The sequence below is a fragment of the Lissotriton vulgaris genome, chromosome 9, assembly GCF_964263255.1.
Source record: "Lissotriton vulgaris chromosome 9, aLisVul1.2, whole genome shotgun sequence".
NCBI classification, from domain to species: Eukaryota; Metazoa; Chordata; class Amphibia; order Caudata; family Salamandridae; genus Lissotriton; species Lissotriton vulgaris.
The window spans coordinates 171535141-171558702 of NC_141697.1; positions in this window are offsets into that span (position 1 = coordinate 171535141).

The window sequence follows — 23562 nt, forward strand, 5'->3', positions numbered from 1 at the left end:
TACCCTGCCACACCTATAGTGGCCAAAAACGATTTACAAAAAGGGGGTGGTGATGAACAGAGTGTCTGAGTTAAACAGACCACTCTTACCCAGTCCAAAGATCAGGGATTGATCCATCACCGTTATTTATCTCACTGCCCCATCCCAGCTCAGAACCTGGCTATTTGCAAATCAGTCTGTCCCTGGCCCAGTGCATCATGGGAACAGGGCAGACTAAACTACCAAGCCAATTCTTCACCAGAAAGGAAACAAGCTACCGGGGACCGGTTTCTGGCATTTCAGCCTTCTTCGGCCCGGCTTGCTTGAATCCTGATGGAGCAGTGAGAAAGGGACTCATGTCTGAGTATACCCTGCCACACCTATAGTGGCCAAAAACGATTTACAAAAAGGGGGTGGTGATGAACAGAGTGTCTGAGTTAAACAGACCACTCTTACCCAGTCCAAAGATCAGGGATTGATCCATCACCGTTATTTATCTCACTGCCCCATCCCAGCTCAGAACCTGGCTATTTGCAAATCAGTCTGTCCCTGGCCCATCATGCACTGGGACAGGAACAGACTAATTTGCATACAGCCAGGTTCTGAAACTGGGATGGTGCAGTGAGCTAAAAAACGGTGTTGGATCTAGCCCTGATCTCTTGACTGGGTGAGAGTATTCTGTTTAATTCAGAGACTCTGTCCCTCACCACCCCTTGTTGTAAATATTTTTGTCCACCCTAAGCGTGGAAGGGTATACTCAGATGTGAGTCCCTTGCTCATTGCACCATCAGGATTCAAGCAAGCCGGGCCGAAGAGGCTGAAATGCCAGAAACCGGTCCCCGGTAGCTTGTTTCCTTCCCAGTGTAAGAATTGGCTTTTGTAGTTTGGTTTGCCCTGTTCCCATCATGCACTGGGACAGGAACAGACTAATTTGCATACAGCCAGGTTCTGAAACTGGGATGGTGCAGTGAGCTAAAAAACGGTGTTGGATCTAGCCCTGATCTCTTGACTGGGTGAGAGTATTCTGTTTAATTCAGAGACTCTGTCCCTCACCACCCCTTGTTGTAAATACCCTCAGGTCTACAGCATCAGCAACAATTAGGACATTATTGAAGGGTAGAAGGGTTAAGGGCTGGACCAGGCCGAAGTTCACCCTGCGAAGTCATCAACACTCAAAAAGTTGCCTGATGTGACTTCTCTCCCAGGGATTATGTTAAATCGACATCCATACTTACACCTTTAAGAATAAACTGTGCCAAGTATGTCTACTCTTAGTGTGTTTTTGTCCATTTAATTTTTATCTTATCCGACCTTCCACGTTCTCCTCAAATGCAGTAAGGCCCGTGTCCCGGAGGCGCCTCAAAGCTCTCTTGTGAAAAAGCGCCTTCTTGCAGCCTGTGTTTTCAGTCGGCCATCACCACGGGCCCTCGGGCAGCTCAACACTCTCCTTTGAGGCCTGATTCTCGCCCAACTGGCTGCTCCTATTTTTTAGAAACAAACCCTCCAGGCTGCTGCTAGAGCCCAACTATTTGCATTTTGTGATGTGTGACCTAATCAAAAGAGGAAGCCGCTCCGTTTCACCCAGCCCACCTGTTCGCATCTAAATAAAATCACGAGCGCATTGTTGATCTCTTCTCCCCCTCCTCACGGCATGCCCTCTTGACTATGGCTCTGGGCAAGAATATTTTTGGCGCCTAGGGCTTAGAAAGACGAGGATAGGGCAGGGGCTAACAATTACTCGACAATTAATTCAGTGGCCAGGGCACAGCAACTAGTTCAGGCCAGGACTTACCTAGTGAAAGACTCAGAGTCGGACTGGAAAAGGCAAGCCGTGGCGGCACTGATAGAGCAGTAGGAGCTCAATACTGCCTGTTCCATGCCACTTGCACATCAACAAGCTTTTCGGGCCCTGCTGCTCTGCACCTGCAGTACACACGTCGCGCAGGATGTCAGTAAGCGCTGTGCTGGGCTCCTGAAGGGAGTAGGAGCAGCTCCATTTTAGTAGTGCACACGTTGCGCACGGTGAGAGCGCGGTGCCAGGCTCTTGAGGGTAGGGGGGGCAGATGGGTGTTGCTAGGACGATGCAAATGACGTCATCCTCTTCAGCCCGCCCCGGCTAAGCTTAGGCCTATCAGAGCACCTGGTTAAGGTATGGGCGGCCAACGGCTCTTAAAAAAAGGCCCACAAAATGATAAAGACTATGAAGGGCTAAACAATTAAAATGCGATTGCGAGCTACTCAAGGGGGGTGTCGGCGAGCTACCGGTAGCTCGCGATCGACTGGTTGGAGACCCCTGTTCCAACAACTCCAGCCAACCATGTCGGTATGGGTCTGCTAAAGCGCTGACAGGCTCGAAGACAGTACCTTTCTTGTTGCCTCCAATGCACCGATGAGAGTCGGTCAGGGCAACCATCGCAGTTGCAATGTGAGATGGAAGCATTGCAGCGTGCGGTGTCATCATGTCTTGGTGCAGACAGCAGCTAATTGATGGAGTCCGTGGGACCAAGGCTTGCGTGGCATGGTGAGACAGAGCTCAATGTGGTGCTGGAAGGTCACAGTGTGACGACGGAGCCAGTTGATGTTTGAGTCAGGCAGTGAGGGAGTCAGTGACATCTGTATGGCATGAAGCAAAACGGTGCAGAGTGCAGTGCCCACCGGATGCTGAGCAAGCAGCGGCTCATTGATGGAGTCGGTGAGACCAGTGTTGCATTGGAAAGCAAGGCTGTGCTCCCTGCAGTGCCATCAGGACACGGAGTCTGCGACGGACTTGGTGATGGAATCAGCTGCTCTTTTCATCTGCGGCGACTGGAACCAGCTGAGACAGGGACAGTGCACAGAAGGATGGCAAAATCTTTGCTGTTCCTGAGACCTCTTGAACCGGGGGCAAGCTCCATTTCAAGCCCTCAGAGATACTTTCTCAATCAGGATGCACACACAGTTCCTCTACTTGCCAGAAACAGACACTACCGGCCAACCCCAGACAGCACACAGCAAAGGGGCAGTACACCTCCTCTAGTTTCTCCAGCTCTTCTCCTTGGCAGAGGTTCCTCTTGAAGTCCAAAAGTATTCTAAAGTGCTGGGGTCTTGGCCTCAATATTTATACTATTCAAACAACAGTGGTCCCATTTAGGAAAAATGTACGGTTGAATAAATATAGACACAGTCGTAGCTACATTGATTAGGACTTGTCCAGCCGGACAGCGGTCTAGTATTTCCTAATGATTGTAGAAGATATTACACAACAATTCACAAAGTAGGGTACAAGCCTGCACCCAACTTAACACATGTGTAACTAACATACAGTGACAAGACTAGAACAAAAGGGCTTGTAGGCAAGAGCGTGAAGTTTGAGGTTCCAGAAAATAGACAGTGTCATGGTACATCAGAACATGATCAAAACCTTTACCTTTACAGACACTGATTAGACAAGTCACCATTGAAGGTCTCAATGAAGGCTTTCTATCCAAACACAAATTTGATTTTCTTAATGTAAAAAAACCCAAACACCGGTAATTTACACACTACCCAAGATCCATAAAAGACTTGAAGACCCTCCAGGGCGCCCTACTGTCTCTGGTTGTGGTTCGGTCCATGAACCGTTGGGTAATTATGTCAACTACTTTCTGAAGGACTTCGTACCTGACACTGAGTGCTATATCAAGGATACTATGCCCATGATTAATCTCTTTGAAAACCTACCATTTGACCCCTCAACTGAAACCCTTTGCACACTGGACGTTGAATCCCTATATACAAACATTCCCCAGAGAGACTCCCTCATGGTAATGGAATGTATACTAGACTAAAGGCCACGCCCACACCCAGTTCCCATATTATTCATTTTAGAACTATTGGAGATCTCTCTGACCCGGAATTTCTTCAAGTTTGAAGAACAATTCTACGAACAGGTGAGTGGCACCTCAATGGGTGCTATTTTTGCACCAAACTTGGCCATCCTCTATATGGACTCGTTGGAGTATAACATCATTCTATCTGCCAGCAACCCATTTCACTCAGGCATAACCCACTGGAATCGCTACATAGACGACATCTTTCTAATTTGGAGTGACACAGTGGAATCTCTTGCACCTTTCCTCCACTGGCTCAATAACAATTGTAATGGTCTGACCTTCACTATCACACACAATAAGACATGCATCCCCTTTCTCGACCTATTGAATAAACACACTGAGGTTAAACTAATTACAAGTCTGTTCCGTAAACCTACCGAATCGAATACTTTGCTCAGTTACAGTAGCAACCACCCACGTGCCCTTAGGGACAGCCTTCCCCACTCCCAATTTTTGAGTATCAGAAGAAATTGTTCGCTAAGAATTAACTACTTTACTGAGGCCAAAACCTTGAGCAATAAACTGATGTCCAGAGGGTACCCTAGACGCTTAGTACGTAATGCCATGAAAACGGTGTGGTATTGTCCACGTGAAGCCCTACTGGAACCCAAACCCAAAACTGCCACGGAAAGTCTGGTTTGTGTCACAACATTTTCTCCAGTTTCCAATGCCATCCGCAAATCAATTAGAAAGAACTGGCATATCTTGAATGCAGGGGCTCTCGAACTAGACATGCCCCTATTTGCTTTCAGGAATGTAAAAATATCATAGACCAGCTGGTCCATGCTGTCTTGCCCATCATCACCAACCCTAACCCCACTCTACAAGACATCTGGGACCTCACACCCCTACAGGCCATGCCAAGTGTGGAAATTGTGTGGCGTGTACATTCACTATTGAATGCAAGGAATTTGTGTATAAAAACCTTAGACACACATTGACAGGTTTCACTAACTGTAACACATGTAATGTGGTGTATGCCATCTTTTGCCAATGCAACTTGTTGTACATAGGTCAGACAACACAGAAGATCCGTCTGTGTATTTCACAACACCGAAGCAGATTATGTAAGACGACCGACGCTCCCCTGGTTGAGCACTTTACACAAAAAGGACATTCAGAGAATGATATCAGATGGACTGTGATTACTGCTATCAAACTGCCACCTAGAGGTGGTGATATGTCAAGAAACCTTAACAAAGAGGAACTAAAATGGATTTTAAAGACTGATAGCCTAAAAACAGGCTTGAACTTACTTGAAGATTGGAACACCTTGCTCTAGGCTCCTGAGTCAGCGACCTTGTACGTCTGTTACCCTGGTGGGACACCAGGTTTGAGCTACTATGAGAAATTAAATCTGCAGGATGTAAAAATCATAATTACTAAAAGATGTATCTTAACATTCTGAGTTCAGGCATACTAAACTTTATTTTTCTATCTTGTTCCTCTGGGCAGTTGTGCTTATATGATGTCATAAGCAAACTCCACGTTCTGTCCCATGAGACAGATAGCCTTACAACAGTGAAAAACGAAATTGCCTGTATTTCAATATTATGCCCTGAAGTATGTAGCATGTCATACCGTTCACATACACTGCACCCTGCCCACAGAGGTACCTTGGACCTACCTTAGGGGTGACTGGTATGTAAGACTAGTAAATCATATATGCCAATCATGGAAACAGTATCCATAAATCAATTTACAGGGAAAAGTTGCACTTTGGCACTGAACAGCAGTGGAAAAGTGCCCAAAGCATCTAGACTAGCAAAAAATAAGGCCAACACACAGGAAAAACAAAGGAGGCAATGTCAAAAATACGGCAGAAACCCACACCAATGATGCCAGGTTTAACACTCATCTTTACCTTGGGACTAGATTATAGGCAAATAGTAATAGCTTCCACCTCCCAACAGAGAGATTGAGGGGCAAAATGACATGAGTTTATTGCCGCCTGAATGTTACTTTTTGTGATATTCTGGTGGCGAAAAGCCCTTTGCCTTATTTATAATGGGACGTTAAGCCACTTAATGTGGCTTAAGGGTGACTTGAGAATAAGGCCCCCTTTCACACAGCACTTAGCGTGAAAGGAGTGGGCAATCAATACCAAATAACAAGTTGCGACTTCTATATGTGGTGCAAAAAGCTGCACACATAGAAGTTAGAAAATTGCCATTAGTGATTGTTAATGTGCAGGAAGGTGTCCCTTCCTGCAACATAACAATCATTCCCCACAATGAGGGCACCCTTACACTATGGTGCAAGGCAGAGGCGCAGCTAGTGGCAAACTTTGGGAGGGGTTAAAGGGGAGGCTGTGTGTGTGCCCGGTAAGCTGTCTCAGCTGGGGCTGCCACAAACGATGGGGGGATGAAGCCCTTTGAGCCCAATGGGCATTGCACGTCTGGTGCAAGGGTCCCTGCGTTGGCGCTAGGCAGCTAAATTTAGAACCAGTGCTAGGGGAAACACAGGGGTGCACCGCATTCTTGTAAATACAGTGCATCCCTGCATTTTCAGAGTGCCGTGGAGTTAGCAATTTTATCTTAACGCCTCGCTCCACTATTCTCTCATAAATATGCCCCTGAGTATCTTGAGATATGTGCAGCTGCTGAGCATCTCTAAACACTCAAAGGAGGGATTCAAAGTAATTATGAGTAAGAAAATGTTGTATCAATGTATTTTTCTCTTCTACACAAAGTCCAATGTTTATGTTCGCTGTCAGTATCTGAGAATATGTCGAAGTTACCAAAGTGTTGCTACAGAGTAAGTGAAGGATCATGGCTGAAAGATACTGTACCTATTGGTTACAATAAAAAAACAATGGCTAGAAAGCAAAACAAACTGCCCATATAATATCAGTCAGTCAGTTAAAAATTTCTATTTGAGTCACAAGCTTGATAAAGATAAATATACATGACATGTTATCTAATACAAATTTAGACAAAAAGTCAAGCTGTATTATACACTCACACAATAGCTATAATAGAGTGTATGCAGATGGTAGAAATACGACTCTTTAAAACTATATTAAGTATTAAGAGTTATTAACCCTTCTCTGCGGGGGTTATTCCCCCCGCTGTGCTGGGGGTAGGAGGGCGCGCACAGCGCCCGCATGCTCATGACAAACTCAGCTCGTCATGAGGCACGGCGCTCCTGTGCTCATGACGAGCGGAGCTCGTCACAGGTGCATTAGCTCCCATGGAACGTTCAGCACTGGAGGGGAATTCTCCCCACACCTGAGCGTTCCACGGGCCATGACGAGCCTAGCTCGTCATGAGCATGGCAGGGGCTAAAACCGCATGAGCCTAATCAAAGTGAACTCAAGGTCAATTTTCTTTTAAAACCTTTAAAAACCTCTCCGTGACACAAGCTACACCCAATGATTGCCTTTCAAATCAAAACCATTAAAAAACACCATGCAGACAATCTCAATCTTATATCATAAATTGGTTTAAAAATTTCCAATGAAAACATAAAAAAAAGCAGACAGTCCAGAAAATTGACATGCTCGTACAGTGCATCCGTAGCCCACAGCTGAACATCCCTTGTCCATTTTTGTGGGAAGAAATCCCTGAGGGATGTGTGAGGAGTGGATAAAGATCAATTCTGAATTTAAAATGTACATTCAATTCTTCTAATTGATTAAGATTGAGTGGAAGATTGTTCCATAAATGAGCAGCTACACAGCCAAAAACTCTAACTCCAAACCTGGAGGTTCTGATTCCGAGTGTGCTAACCAGATAAGCTGCCGAAGAACGCAGATTTCTGGCAGGGGCATACCAGGCACATTTTTTTCCACAGTGGCGCTAGTCCTCTTCCATGCAGAGCCTTAAAGACTATACAGAGTGACTTGAACTGAATTCTCTGTACTACTGGAAGCAAGTGGAGATATTTGAGGGACAAAGAAGCAGAGGCTCCACAATTTGCAAATCTTTCAGACCAGGCCACAGACTGGTAGTAAGCATGATATAATATACTCTACTTGCGTCCTATTCTTTAAAGGTAGATGCCCCTTTTCTGTCACAGAGTGTCCATCCATTACTCAATATCAGACATATATTAATGTCAATGCTAACAACTGTAATACTGTGGTAGACCATGTTTTAATTGGGGAAGTTCTAGCATAGTTATGCACAAAGACTGATCCTCTGACTTGGTTAAAGAAAGCGTAGCTTGTTGTAGTGGTTCATAAGTGCTAATAAAGTCTCCTGATCTAATTGCGGGGCAGTTGTCTTGGTTAAAGAAAGTGTGGCTTGTTGTAGTGGTTCATAAGTGCTAATAAAGTCTCCTGATCTAATTGCTGGGCAGTTGTCATTATTTGGTTTTAGGCACTCTTCCAAAGTTTACATTATTTCCAGTGTTTCTGGGTGGTGCAGTTATTGATGTTAATAAGCTTGATTACCTCCCTCCCAGTGGTGATTATGCAATAGCCCTACAAGATCTCCTGAATCAATTAAAGATTCTTTAATTTTACAGGCCAAAGAAATGCTCATCCAGATTACTAAACTCCTGACCTATTCCCTTATGGTATGCCTCCAAGTTGAATTGACAAAACCAGACCGATGACAAAAAAGCGACCTCGAATGACCTAGTCCGTCTTTTATTTTTGATAAACTCAAAGATGAGTGTTTAAAACGCGAACGCGGGGCAGAGCGGAACACACATCGACGTCGGTCGGGACAAGATGGTGTTTACTTCTTGAAAGACTATGTAAAGATAACAAGGTACGAGCTGCATTTCTTCGGGTTTAGGCGGTGATTCAATGCTTAGAGTTGCTAGTATTTTGATACACTCTTTTCGGGGTCATTTCAGGATAGCTAGACGACTCATATGAAAAAGGTACGCTAATCATATTATGAAGTGTTAAAATTAAAACACATCAACGTAGCCATGTTTTTCTAATTACGTACGTTTTTCTAAATACGCACATTTTGTTTTCACAGTGTCTTTATACTTGACATTCGAGTAAGGTAGGCAAATATGATGTTTCTACGAGAATGTAGACAATCTTAGTTTGTAACTCATTACGAAGCGAGACAGCTATAATGGTGCTTTCTATACTTGTGTTTACAGATAATTTTCGGTACTCGTGGTACATAAGAGGCCATATTTTGGATATAGGGCAACAGAATCAGGTATGAAAAAGTTAATAACAACACACACCAGCCCCCATGTCGCATAACAAACATGGACATTTACATTCTTTTATTTGTTTATTTTTTTCAGATTTGCCCCTGATGAAGGCACTTAGTAAGTGCCGAAATGCATTGGGCTTCATAATGACCTTGTGATCAGAAAGAATGTAAACTTGTTATATCAGGATATGAGTGAATACATGCGAATTTCATTTGGACCTTAAATGTTTCAGTTTATGAAGATTATGAATTCGATATTGTAAAATTGGTGATAATAGAATGAACAGTGAATAAAATGAATATGAAGACAGTAAAACAAGGTGTACATTGAATAAATCAACATATCAAAGTGAGGTGCGGAAGCATCAAGTGAACAGTGCGTGATTAGATGGGCCAACAAACCCACAATAACTAATCATTAAGCCAAGGAGTGACTATCCTAATTAATCACTGCACCAGTGGATTATTACAAATAAACATTTGAATACAACGGAGTGCTCCACACAAACCCAAATAATTAGCATTATTTCTTTTTAGGCACTCTTCCAAAGTTTACATTATTTCCAATTCACAGTGTTTCTGGGTGGTGCAGTTATTGATGTTAATAAGCTTGATTACCTCCCTCCCAGTGGTGATTATGCAATAGGCCTACAAATCTCCTGAATCAATTAAAGATTCTTTAATTTTACAGGCCAAAGAAATGCTCATCCAGATTACTAAACTCCTGACCTATTCCCTTATGGTATGCCTCCAAGCAGAATTGACAAAACCAGACCGATGATCCGGCGACATCAGCCAGGTCATTTGGAACAGGCCTAAATCCAACTGGTCGTCAATCACCTCCATTTCTGGGTTAATACGTTTGGAATTCATGCCAACAATATTCAACTACAACATATGGGGCCTTATTTATGAAGGCCTTGCGTCAGTTTTGCGCCGCTGGTGCGTCACTTTTTGTGACACACCTGCGGTGTAAAAAATGCTCCTCATTGCGCCATATTTAAAAAGTGACGCATCTAGGTAGATGCATCACTTTTTAAACCCCTGCGCCACATTATACCTGCGTCAGGTATAATGTACGCAGACGGGGTGTTCCCCCGCAAAAAGCCTTGTAATAGTGACCAGTGAAATCTATGAGATTTCACTGCATCACTTTTAGGATGCTGTTGCGTCATAATCTTGCGCCTGCCTCACAGCAGGCGTAAGACTGATGCAAGCCCTTTCACATGGGGTTTTCCCCATGTGAAAGGACGCATTGCTGGAGTTGCGTCACTTTTGTGACACACTCCAGCAATGCATCACTTTTGCGCTTACAGATACGTCAGAAATACTGACGTATCTGTAACTCCTTGCGACATGATGCGTCATACATTAAATATGACTCATCAGGAATGTCGTAAGGAGTGCGCAGTGAAAAGTGACGCATCGCTGTTTTCACGCAGCGATGTGTCACTTTTCATAAATGAGGCCCATGGATTGTGGCCTTATCGTTTATCTCTATGTGTCCCTTTGTCTCAGCCAACAATAAACATGGGGAGTCAGCTGTGTTTAACCCCAGCACACTTTCAATCTGAATGGATATATTATTATCAGTAACAGATATCCTAGTAGAGACAGAAGGTGGTTTTACAGTAAAAGCCCCCCATTACTGTTGTATATTTGCAAGGAATTTGACACCTCCCGTCAGTATATCTGACATATATAATTGTTACAGTCATTACCATATTTTCCCTGTTGGTGATCAGTTATGGATTCCAAATCTTTTTGTACACCTGTAGACAGAGGATTAGACTTCAGTTGAATGTGGATCCTGGAAGTAGGTGTTGAACGAGAATCTAGGGACACTAAACCATCCATCTAGACACCTCTACTTAGGAACGATGTTATGTAGTCATAACCTCCTATAGTGGATTAATAATGTCTGGCCATTATGATGTCCAAGCACATCAGGGAACAGCGCCAGAGGTGTGTCTATTCCAGTAAATACCTTTATTAATCAGTGAAGCTACATCCTCCCTGGGCCCAAAGGGAAACTTAGAGACATGAATCATGTACACCCACTCCTTCTGACTGAAGGTGATTAACTTGAGGAATTGGGATATGATCATTCCCAAGAACCGCCTCCCCCCAATGACCCTCCCTGTGAGTTAGACTGTGACCTCCCCAGAGGTGTCCATTTATATGACCATACTCCCTAGTGGAATAAGCTTTACATCTCCAGGCGATAGAAACTTCAGGGGGATCTTGAAAAAGAGTAAATTCTGTTTCTTATATAGCGCACTTTACCTGTGTTATATGATTGTGCCGGGTAGGGCGAGTTTTCTTGCAAGGTAAAATGGCATGAATGTTAATCTGGCAACTTGTCAGCTAAACCAACTTGAGTTGAGTTGATTTTGCCGTTGTATCTGCAGGTGTTTTTCTAACAACCAACGTTTGCAGCAAATGTTTTAATTCCACTATTTCCGCCCTTAACAAGTATATTGTGTCAAAAAGGCTTTCCACTTATGTTACATGCTGTCTCTTTCTGCGGGACACATACAGCACCTACATTGCTCAAAGCACCTAAATATAGAACCAAAGCCCTTAGCTATACAGTTCGCAGCTGCATGCTTTACAGTTTTTGTTTAATTTTAGTGAGGCCTTGTAAGACTTTTGCCCATAATGACCAGCATGGAGCAAATTTCACCACTGTGACAATAGGTTAATACAATGTACCCCACGCTCTACACAGGTAAGGAAAGGACTGCGCGTGAATAGCATTTCAAAAAAGTCAATAACAAAGGACGTCAGGGCTGGACTGGCCGTAGCTGGAACCAGGCTTTTCCCGGGTGGCTGCCAGAGTGGGGTACGTTAAGAGACCCTGTGGGGCTGTTTTGTTACCAGGGCCAGCAATATTGGGCCCCTGTAACAAAATCGGCCAAAACCTGTTCTAGCACACAGCTCGGCTGAAATTAAATAAAATGAAAAAAACATTTATATAGCGCAATAGCTACCCTGAGGCCTCCCAGCGCTGCAGGTGAACGCGGACAGAGAAGTTCCAGTAATTAAGTGCAATTGTTAAAGAGCAGTGTTTTTAGGAGTTAACGAAAGGGCAGGAAGTTAAGGTCCACTCGTATATGTGGGGAGAGAGCGTTCCATAGTTTTGTGGAGTTATAGGAAAAGGAGCCCCCGCCAATCAATCAATCAATCATAGACATTTATAAAGCGCTCTACTTAGCCGGAGGGTCTCAAGGCGCTAGGGGGGGGGGGGTGCTGCTACCACCCGAACAGCCAGGTCTTGAGCTTCTTCCTGAAGGCGAGGTGGTCTTGGGTCAGGCGCAGGTCGGTCGGGAAGGAGTTCCAGGTCTTGGCGGCCAGGTAGGAGAAGGACCTTCCTCCTGTTGTCGCTCTTCGGATGCGGGGGACGGCGGCGAGGGCGTGACTGGCTGATCGGAGGTGTCGTTTGGGAGCGTAGAAGTTGATGCGGTTGTTGAGGTAGCTCGGGCCTTGATCGTGAAGGGCTTTGTGTGCGTGGGTGAGGAGACGGAAGGTGATTCTCTTGTTGACCGGGAGCCAGTGCAGGTCTCTTAGGTGTCCGAAGATGTGGCTGTGTCGTGGGACGTCGAGGATGAGTCTGGCTGAGGCGTTCTGGATCCATTGGAGTCTCTTCTGGAGCTTGGCGGTGGTTCCGGCGTAGAGGGCGTTGCCGTAGTCCAGTCGGCTGGTGACGAGTGCCTGGGTGACAGTCTTCCTGGTCTCGGTGGGGATCCACCAAAAGATCTTCCGTAGCATGCGCAGGATGTTGAAGCACGACGAGGAGACGGCGTTGACTTGCCTGGTCATGGAGAGGGAGGAGTCCAGTATGAAGCCCAGGTTGCGTGCGTGGTCTGTCGGTTTGGGTGCGGTTCCCAGGGCGGGGGGCCACCAGGAGTCGTCCCAGGCGGAGGGCGAGGATCCCAGGATGAGGACTTCCATCTTGTCCGCCACAGCTAGCTCTCTTTATTCTTGTGATTAGGGCGAGGGAAGAGGACGCCGAGCACAGGTTTCTCCTTGGTTCTTATGGAATGATCATAGATTGGCTGATTTCTGGACCATTCCTCCAAAAGGCCTTGTGTGCAATACACATAGCTTTAAATTGGATTCTCTCTCTGACAGGAAGCCAGTGAATGCTCCTCAGTCCCGGTTTTACAGATTGCTGGTAAGGGGTCTTGGGGCAGCAGGTGAGCTGCGCAGTTTGAATGATCTGGAGCTTGTGTGTAGTGGATTGAGGGGCTCCTAAATACAGGGCGTTCCCATAGTCCAAGCTGAATAGAATGAGAGCCTGGACCATATTCTTTTTGCCTGAAATGGGAGAAGAGGGATTATTTTGCGTAGCATTCTTAGCAGGCCATAGCAAGTGGCCGACAGTTTTGCCACCTGGTAGTTGAAGCTAAGGGAACGGTCCAGCCAAATGCCAACGCTTTTGATCCTGTTTTTAGGCTCTGGCACAGGGCCAAAAGATTTGGGCCAAAGTAGCTCGGGGTTATAAGAAGTTGAGTTATCGAGGATCAAAGTTCCTTCTTGCCCCCATTGAGTTTTAGGCAAGAGAGTTCCATCCATTTGGCTACCTCCTCTAGGCAGCTTCCTAGGTCGCTGGATGACTTCTCTGGATGGTTTAATGCCACCACATGCTGCGTATCATCAGCGTAGGTAATACTATTTATGCCAAATGGACAGGCAATCTCTGGCAAAGGGCTCATACAAACATTGAACAGCGTGGGGCTCAGGAAAGAGCCCTGAGGCACACCACAACTGAGGGACATACATTTAGATACTATGTCCCCATCCCCCAGGGCCAGCCAAGCAGTTTACGAGGGCAGTTTTGGTTCCCAGTCCGGCCTTGAAGGAGGTGTTAACATATTTACTCTTGCACTCGAAGTTAAAACTAAGAGTGGTGGCCCAGCCTAGCCGCCTCCGCCTGATGATGAAGAAGAAGGAGGGCCTGACCTTGGCCCACATGCTTTCTGCACTGCGGCAATGTGAAGCGTTATATATAGCGTGCGTCATCAGGATAAGGCATAGGTCCTCCTCCCTCCTCAGGGCTGACAACGGGGCTTCTGGGCCTGTGAGTCCCTCCAGTGAAAAGATGGCATGAAGTATTCAATGATCACGCTATATGTCAAATGAAAAATAGTCCCAAAAAGGCACTACCAAAGATGCTGAGAATGGCTGCTAATTAAAATTATTTTGTTGGGAAACACTCACTTGTACTGCCAAAAGCTCGTCTAAATGTTATGAATTTCGAATGTAACTTTGTTATTTAATTTTAATTTGTTTTTGACACACATGGGGCTGTATTACAGAGAGTGCCCTGAGGGTGTGACAGGTGTTTGTGCATGCTTTGCACGCCCCCCGGGCACTTTGGTGTTGCAGAAGGGGCCGCAGGCACTTGTACTACTGATAGTACTGGCACACATAAAGTGTACAGTGCTGCTGCAGGGGGATTAACCTCATTGGCATGCCGGTGTGCCCCATGCAAATAAGGGAATCTCTTTGCCTCTGCACCTGCGCCTAATTACAGGCATAGAGGCATAGAAGCTGTCAGGGGTGCACTGACAGTGCACCATCTAAAAGGTGGTGCACTGAAAGCAACCTGCTGGAGCTGGGAAAGGGATTCTCAGGGACACCCCAGGCAACCCCTTGCAGATGGGTTCGTCGCTGACTGCACCCTCCTGCACAGGAATCTCTCACCCCCCTTCAAAGTGCAGGCGGGTTGTGGCAAATTACAAATCTCCATAGCATAACAAGATGTTTGTGGTTTAGGAGTCTAATTTAATTCTGGTCTCCTTAATCAGGGCCATTATAATTTTCAGTCAGCATAAATGTGTCATTCATAATGAGCCTCTATACAGAAATACATAAATTTTCTGGAATTACCTCAGTCTGTAGGCAGATAAATATTAGAGTCAAATTTGGAAGTCCTAGTTTTTTACTTCACTTGTGCCCTAGGGGCAGTGCAGGCTTTGATTTAGGTCACACCTTCTCTTCTCCTCTGAGTTCTGTGTTTCTAGCCCTTAGCACCTCGAGTCAGTCTTGGACTGCTCTGCCATACCTCCCTGTGTTAAAAGGGATACTTCATCTTCAATTTGAGAGTTCATAATGTGCCGCCAAGCACCTGACAGCATATTTATACATTTTTAACTAAAGTTGCCTCACTGCATTGTGCAAGAGGAGGAACGCATGGCAGAGCCATATTTCATACAAATTGTCTACTGCTGCTCCAATCCCTGTGCTGTCAACAAATAGGCTGCCTTGCATCACAATCAATCTTTTCCCAATGGTGCAGAAGGTTGTATGTTATGTATAGCATAGGATTTGTAATGGAAGAGTAGACTTTTAGTACAACATCCTATGCCTAAACAACGCTAATATAGACAACTGCTAAAAAATCGCACACCTTGGATATGTGCACTGTCCAATGGAACACGAATGCCATGCATGAAATCCTTGGAGAATTAAAAACATTTCTCCAAGCAAAAACCTGCTTCAAGGAGGTATCATTTTTTGATGCAAAGCCCAGCCTGACTATCATAGTGTCTTTGTATCTAAATGCTTTGGTGTTTGCAGTAATACCCCCATTAAAAATCCATTACTTAAAAGTGGCACAAAGCAGTGTAAAGTTCTATTTACATCAAAAAATGACTCGTTTCCAGTGGAAAATGACTTTGCCTCTGGAAAGCAGATACCCTTCCAAGACTCTCTGCAACTTTAAACCGCTTTCTGTGACTTTACGACCGCTAAATGTCTAAATAAATCTGCCCCCAACAGTGAAAGATCCAATTGGCTTGATTGAGGTCCAGTAGCACCTGACTGCTCTTTGCTGCACTTTGAGTAATGCACTCAGGAATTAAAACCTGTCAAACCATTAAGGACAAGCTTATTGGAAGGAATTACTCCATTTCAGGCCAGGGTGAAATTAGAATATTCTCTCTTTGAAGAAATTGTGCAAAAAGTTCCAAGTTATTTGAGTAGAGTTCCCTCCGCTTCCACAAGTGTAACATCCATAATCAAAGAAGAGTGAGCTCTGCTGGTTCCATGGGGTCTGGGTAGTAAACGTGGTAACCATTATGATGTGTTGTTGGGAGGCATCATCATTGGGTTTTGCATCGAGGTACTCATGTCCCTAGGTGAGTACTACCTCCTTCCGAGGGAAAGTACTGGAGGTAAAGTTACCTCCTGTATCCAAAAATAGTTATTTATAATGGGTGAAGTATACAGTATCCACACTGAGGATACCCGGAACACAGGAAACCAGCAGAGCGCACACTCTTTTCATTATTGACGTAGGTGATTTAGGGCCACATGTACAATACTTCAGATTTGCGATTTCCTAATTGCGATTTTTTGGCAATCGCAATAAGAAAATTGAATTTCATAATGTAAGAAATAGCGATTCCGAATAGGTCACAAATCAACCTGTTGTGTAGTTCCTATTTTCCCAATAGGCTCTGCGCATTGGAATAACATAAACAGCAGTGTAGACGTAGGACTGAGGTCATCTAGGTCTCTACTGACTATGTTAAACTTAATTTAGGTTTGCGCCAGCTAGATCAGAGGTCACTGGAAACTTTCCCGAATGAAGAGGGATGGATAACCTTCCCTGGCTCAGACAAGAAGGGATTCAGTTTCCGACAACCGCATAAACATGACAACTTTGCTCCCTCAGAATAAGAGTATATCTATAGAGTCGTGTGAAAACAATAGACAATTATTTCACTCAGTCAACAGTGCATACTTAGTTTCACCAGAATGCAAGGAAATGGAGAGACGGGCGTTTTCAATAAAAAGGTGTTATTTATTGAGCAGTCTTCCTTCTCATGCAAGAGAAATGAATTGCCACAATTGCAATACTTAAAGTAAAGTAAAGTAAAGTGCATACAGTAAAAGTAGTATTATGAAATAATACTGTAAAAGCATTGATACGGTTTCTTAGCCATATGATACTTTAAAATGGATAAAATATATACATACATATATACATTAGCTAAAAGGCTAAGAGCCACAACGGGAGGAAGATCCTTCTCCTACCTGGCTGCCAAGACGTGGAACTCCCTCCCCATCCACCTCCGCCTGACCCAATACCTCCTCTCCTTCAGGAAGCAACTCAAGACCTGGCTGTTCGAGCAGTAGCGGACTCCCCTCCCCCAAGCGCCTTGAGACCCTCCGGGTGAGTAGCGCGCTATACAAATGCTTTGATTGATTGATTGATTGATTGACTGGTGCTTCTAACTAAGCCTACCCCGGTGTACCTGACCTAAGCCTAATACGTGGGGCGGGACAAGGAAGTAGCAGTGCTAAGTTAAGTTGGTTTAAGATAATTTTGCCAAGAATCTGCATCAAGAATTCTCCTAAGTGTTTAGTCAGCTCAGTACCTTGGTAATAGAATGTGGGAGGTCTGGTATCTCTTTCCTCAGGAGTCGATATCCCAGCAACCTGCAAGGGTAGGCTCGACACACTGGAGCTGGATTTTCTCGGCTTTAGAAAAAGATAGCGTCTCTCTCAGTGCGTCAAACAGGAGGGGCGGCTTCCGTGGGCACTCGCATCAGCTGGGCTCTCGGGCAAGTAGATGGCCGCTCTGCTCCAAACCACTGTGTCTTTGCTTAAGGCAACTGTTGGTATTTTATACCTGGAAGGTGCCGGGTTCGACTTAAGGTTGGACATAAGACGTCACCAAGAACTTACAGTTCTTGCAGGACTTCAGGAGTTCTTGTTCAAATGAAAACAAAAGCAGGGGGGGTTTTCCCGGGCTCTTGGAGGCTTGGTTTGTTTAAAGAACGCAGTGTGCTTTTCTAGGAGTCAATGGGAGTAGCCATGCTGTGCTTTGGATTGCATGGGCTATTACTGAATATGAATCTGATTCTTATGCTGTTGTCAGGACATTATTGATTATAACCTCACAAGGGCATAAATCGGGAATATCGAATTAGGGTCCTAGATAAGAACACGACAAACCTACCTCATGAATACTGATGAGATAGGTTGCAATTTTCGACCCACTAGGAATTGCAGCCATCACAGCAGACCACCATGTCTGTGATTGCTTTTAAAGAAAGCAATCTTTATGTTCGATATGCGCCCATCTTCCTTAAAGGAAAATAAGATGAGTTTTTAGAAAAAAGTATGAAAAGTGTTCTTTTCACTTTTCAGGTGTAGGTAGTGCCTTCTCCTAAAAATGTTTTATCAACCATTCTCAAAGGGGAAAGGGTCCTCTGAGGACCCTTTCCCATTTGCGGATGGGTACCACCATTTTTCAAATGGCGGTAATTTGCAAAAGGTTTGCGACAACATATCGGTTGCCAAACATTCATGCATACCACTGCGATTTGGTATTAGCAAGAGAACCCTGCGATTCAGTAAATTACAGGCTTTTGCACTGCCTAAATCACTTATTTATATGGATAAAATAATGTTTTCAGAATTATAAAACGTTTTACGACTTGTGAAATAAATTCTGCGGCTCATACAAAATCATGATATGGAAAAAGCAAGTAATGGGCATTTCTTCCATTTTGCAAGTTCGGATGGCATGTATCATGTGACCATAATTCCAGACGCGACCCACTGACCTATTATTAACTCCCAAGTAGAAGTGGTAACTGATTCACAATGAGCTGCAGAGGAACTTGACTGAGGTGTGGGATATTACCCTTTTTTTCAGACTGATGTGAAAGGTTTTTGATAACTTGGCTTGGTCACTGTAATATTAGGTATTAGTGACCATCGCGCTTTTTGCTCCCAAATCAGAGAAAATGCATTTCTTGAGGTCGTTCATGTTTGTATTTGGTAATCATATCTGCTCTGCATGTAGCACAGCTTCTGTATAAATGTGTTATGGTGATTAGTTTCAATTAATGTAGCAAAAATATAAAAAGATATAAAGGTAAAAAAAGAATTAAACAAAGATGGAGAAATGCAGGAGTAGCAAATTGGGAAAGTCATCCAAGATGCAAAGCCGATAAGGCAGGTTTAGTTCAATAACAGTTTGAGGGTACTTATTTTAAAAACGTAGACTTTGGGAATATTCCTCGTGATACATAGATTTTAGCACACTCTTGTTTGAGAGGTATATAAGATATCTGTCCTCAAGTAATAAAGCGGAAATCTGATAATCAAAGTTCCCGCATTAGAATCTGAATTGGAAGTCGTGCAGTGGTCAGTAAATTCTCTGTGTGAAATTAACGATGAAGTCACACGTCCTTAAAGACAATTAACTAACCTTTGCAGTTCACCAGAGTAACAGATATGAGAAAAATGAAAGAGAGTGCTATAATCGAGCAGCTGAAATACACACGTCATTAAATTATAAAGCTAAAACAGTAAACTCATCAATGGAGTTTATTACCCATTACAGCTAGCATTTATTTTATGATAAAATTTAATCCGAGAGAGCCCCAATTAGAAGTTTTAATCAACGTAATAATATAAAACTTTCTTAGCAGAATATTTTGTAACAAATGAATGAAAGTAGATGTTTCATTTGTTTTTTGTTGAACTCGTTTTAACATGAACTGTATTATTCATTTAACTAAAACTGTGACTAATTATCAACTTTGTTTAGACACAGCATTCAGAAAATGTAAGGACCTTAGAAATGCAATTCTGATTTATTTAGAAACGCATACATTGTACTTTTGTAAAGAATTGATTAGCACTCACTGTGAGAAAGAATAGCATATATGTGTAGCGGCTGGGAAAATTAGAAAGAGTTCGGATAATTTAGAGTGGTGCAACATTGTGCTGTCCATTAACTCAAAACTTTGCAAAATATTTTATATAACTTTACGAAGTGCAAGAAGTATACGAATTTTAATGGAGATATAGGCCCAATTTCCTCTCCCTTTGCAATTTCTACCGCCCCAGACGATGATTCTACCCTAACCCCATCATGTCTCCACACTTGCCATCAAGGGAATCCAATCGGAGATGTTTACCCGATGAAGGATAGAGCACACTTCATGGGTGGGTGATACGGCAGCAGTGAAACAGCTGGAGGTGGGAAGCTTCAAACTGGTGATGATGGGCAGTGCATTCAATCGGCGGTGCACTACGCCAAAGATTTAAAGTTCCTCCATCTTCACAGACGAAGGGGGAGATTTATGAGGCCGTTGCGCCTCTTTGCGCCGCAATTGCGTCACTTTTTTTGACGCAACTGCGGCGCAAACAATGCGCCCTATTTACAACGTGACGCATCTAGGAGATGCATCACGTTGTAAAGCACTGCGCCATAAGGAGGCGTTCCTGCGCAGGGGGGGGCGTTCCTGCGCAGGAACGCCTCCTGAAAGTGGCTGAGTGAAATCTATGAGATTTCACTCAGTCACTTTCTGGCCAATGCTGCGTCAAAACCCTGCGCCTGCTTGAAGCAGGCGTAGGTCTTGATGCAGCATTAGTTGAATGGGGCACCCCCGAGCCTTGCTGGAGCTGCGTCGCGCTTGCGACGCAACTCCAGCAATGCGTCACATTTCCGGCACAGATGCGTCACGCATCTGTGCCGTTTTTGCACCATGGTGCGCCGCTTTATAAATGCGGCGCACCATGGGTGGCGTAGCTGTGGCGCACTGTGGCGCATGTTAACTGGCGCATCCCTCGGGATGCGCCAGTTAACATAAATCTGCCCCGAAGAGTTTGCCTTTGCCCACCCCTTGCACTAAATCAGTGAATAAAACAAGAGAAGCCCGCACCTTTGGTCGAAAGTCGGATTGTTCTCTCCTTATCCTTCTACTTGTGTTTGGTACTCTTTTGGAACATGCACACGTCACTTTTCTCTTGTATTACACTGTTTGCTACCTCTTACATTTGTATTTGCTTTAGATACTTGCACAAGTGCCACCATTGCCTACGTAACGTAACGTTTGTAATTTTTCTTGTATTTGAGTATCTGTCATGTATTGCAGATTATACCTTTACTTGTACTTTGTAGGCTTTTGTAACCTGCACACATGTCACTTTTCCCTCCTGTAATGCACCATTTGCTACCTCTTGTATTTTGTTTGCTCACAATTGTCACCTTTGCCTCATGTAACTTAACGTTTGCTTTTGTAATTTTCTCACTTGTAATTTTCTCCTCATGTATAAGTTCTGTTCCTATTGTAAAGTGCTCTGACACCTTCGGGTAAAGTCTGCGCTATATAAAAACGCATAAAATAAATAAATACATTGTGAAATTATTATGTATTTTACATAGATATGCTGAAAAGAAACATGCTCTGAAGGAGCACTCATGACATATTTCAATAATGTCAAGGTAACCAAACAGTGCATTTGCGAAATTAATGTATACACATTGTTTGGGAAAATAATCCAGGCAATTCAAAATATCAACGTTATGCAATTTTACAAGGTCTTTAATTGTTTGATATGAATATAGCGTCTTTATTCACTTTCACATCATTCAACTTTCTTTTGTTTTTCAATCATTTCGCTTCTAAGTAGATTCTCATTCAAAAATGATAATTGGCACTCTACTTGGAAGTGATACAGTGAAATAATGAAACGTTTCACAGACCTAACAATCTCAAGCCGGATACAGCAGGGCTAGGCGGCCCTTTTGTAGGAACAAGTCACAGCAATATTACAGAAGTAGCCTTCAGACAGTAGTAGAGTTATTGTTGTGAAAAATAATTCAAATCTATAACAATAAGTATGATGACATGCCTACAATAAAAAACATTAATTAACCTTAAAAAGCAGCAAGTGCTCTGGTCTAAGAGAAACCTAACAGCAGCAGAATTTGATGTAGCACCCACACACATGTATGCCAAGCGCATCCACTACTGCAAGATGCCCCAAGGGCACCTGAATGGCGGTACATTGGTCTGCTTGCTCACCCTGGCACCAGACAACTGGTGCACCTCTCTGATCAGGCCATTCAAGGACGAACTCTACTGGGGCTCGCTTGTGTTCCCAGTCAAATATGGCAGTGTGTTGCCACTCACATTATCAATTCATCAAATCCATCTCTATTCGACTATATGAAAAATGGCATCAAAGAATAAACAACAGTCTCACCAATAAATATTCAAGAATAACAAATACATTTATGAATGCTAAAATCAAATGCATAGTACATGCGAGTTGGTGCATAGCCAGGCATTTAAAAAGATACCCTGTTGCATAACAAACGTTTAAATCAGCAAGCCTCTTTAAATGCATTAAGGTGGGTCTATGGCTAATAAAACAAAATGCTTTAAGCAACAGGATTAAATATCTAAAGGTCGGTCACAGCGCTACAGCCCAACAGCACGCGAGCCTACCTGCTCGCCGGATCATCCACCAGCCTGCCTGTTAGCGTCCAGGGACCCAGGTGCTTCCTCTGCCTCACAGAACGGGGATCTAGTGCCTCCTCCACCGCGCCTGCTGCCTGCTGTCTCCTCCCCCCGCTGCAGCCCTCCACCACCGGGCCTGCAGCTGAGCAGGGGGAGTAGAGACTTCAACTCCCAGCAGCCTCCGCGACACGAGCGGAAGTCGCGTAGAGGCTTGGCGCCCGGAGGCGCTGCTTAAGGGGCCGGCCTTGCTGGGGAGCGGGTGTCGGTCACAGCGCTACAGCCCAACAGCACGCGAGCCTACCTGCTCGCCGGATCATCCACCAGCCTGCCTGTTAGCGTCCAGGGACCCAGGTGCTTCCTCTGCCTCACAGAACGGGGATCCAGTGCCTCCTCCACCGCGCCTGCTGCCTGCTGTCTCCTCCCCCCGCTGCAGCCCTCCACCACCGGGCCTGCAGCTGAGCAGGGGGAGTAGAGACTTCAACTCCCAGCAGCCTCCGCGACACGAGCGGAAGTCGCGTAGAGGCTTAGCGCCCGGAGGCGCTGCTTAAGGGGCCGGCCTTGCTGGGGAGCGGGTGTCGGCCACAGCGCTACAGCCCAACAGCACGCGAGCCTACCTGCTCGCCGGATCATCCACCAGCCTGCCTGTTAGCGTCCAGGGACCCAGGTGCTTCCTCTGCCTCACAGAACGGGGATCCAGTGCCTCCTCCACCGCGCCTGCTGCCTGCTGTCTCCTCCCCCCGCTGCAGCCCTCCACCACCGGGCCTGCAGCTGAGCAGGGGGAGTAGAGACTTCAACTCCCAGCAGCCTCCGCGACACGAGCGGAAGTCGCGTAGAGGCTTGGCGCCCGGAGGCGCTGCTTAAGGGGCTGGCCTTCCCGCGTCGCGGGACCGCGCGCGGGGCCGTGCCCGGGGCTAAGCCCGGGCAAAGGGCGGGCCCTCTGTGGCCCTCAGAGGCCTGAGGAGACTGGGCTGGGCACTACCCCCTGGCCAATTCTGCACTGTTAACCAAGGTATTACATTATTGTGATTCAAAACTCATTGCAAATGGCCCCTACTGCATCCAAATCCACCACTAAAAATATGGTGAAAAAAACGCCCATTAACACACGTTCTGTTGCAAGGATCACCGCCCAAACTAAAACACCGTTACCAACGCTAACTGCTATTGACCGCATGCTTCAACAGACAATCGTAGTGGTAGCAAATGCCATTGAAAACACAGAGAGACGATTGTCCCTACCACCCAGCGCTTGTCTAATTCACCGCACACCACAACCTGTTGACAGCACTGTACATAACATAAATATGACTGCATTATCAAATG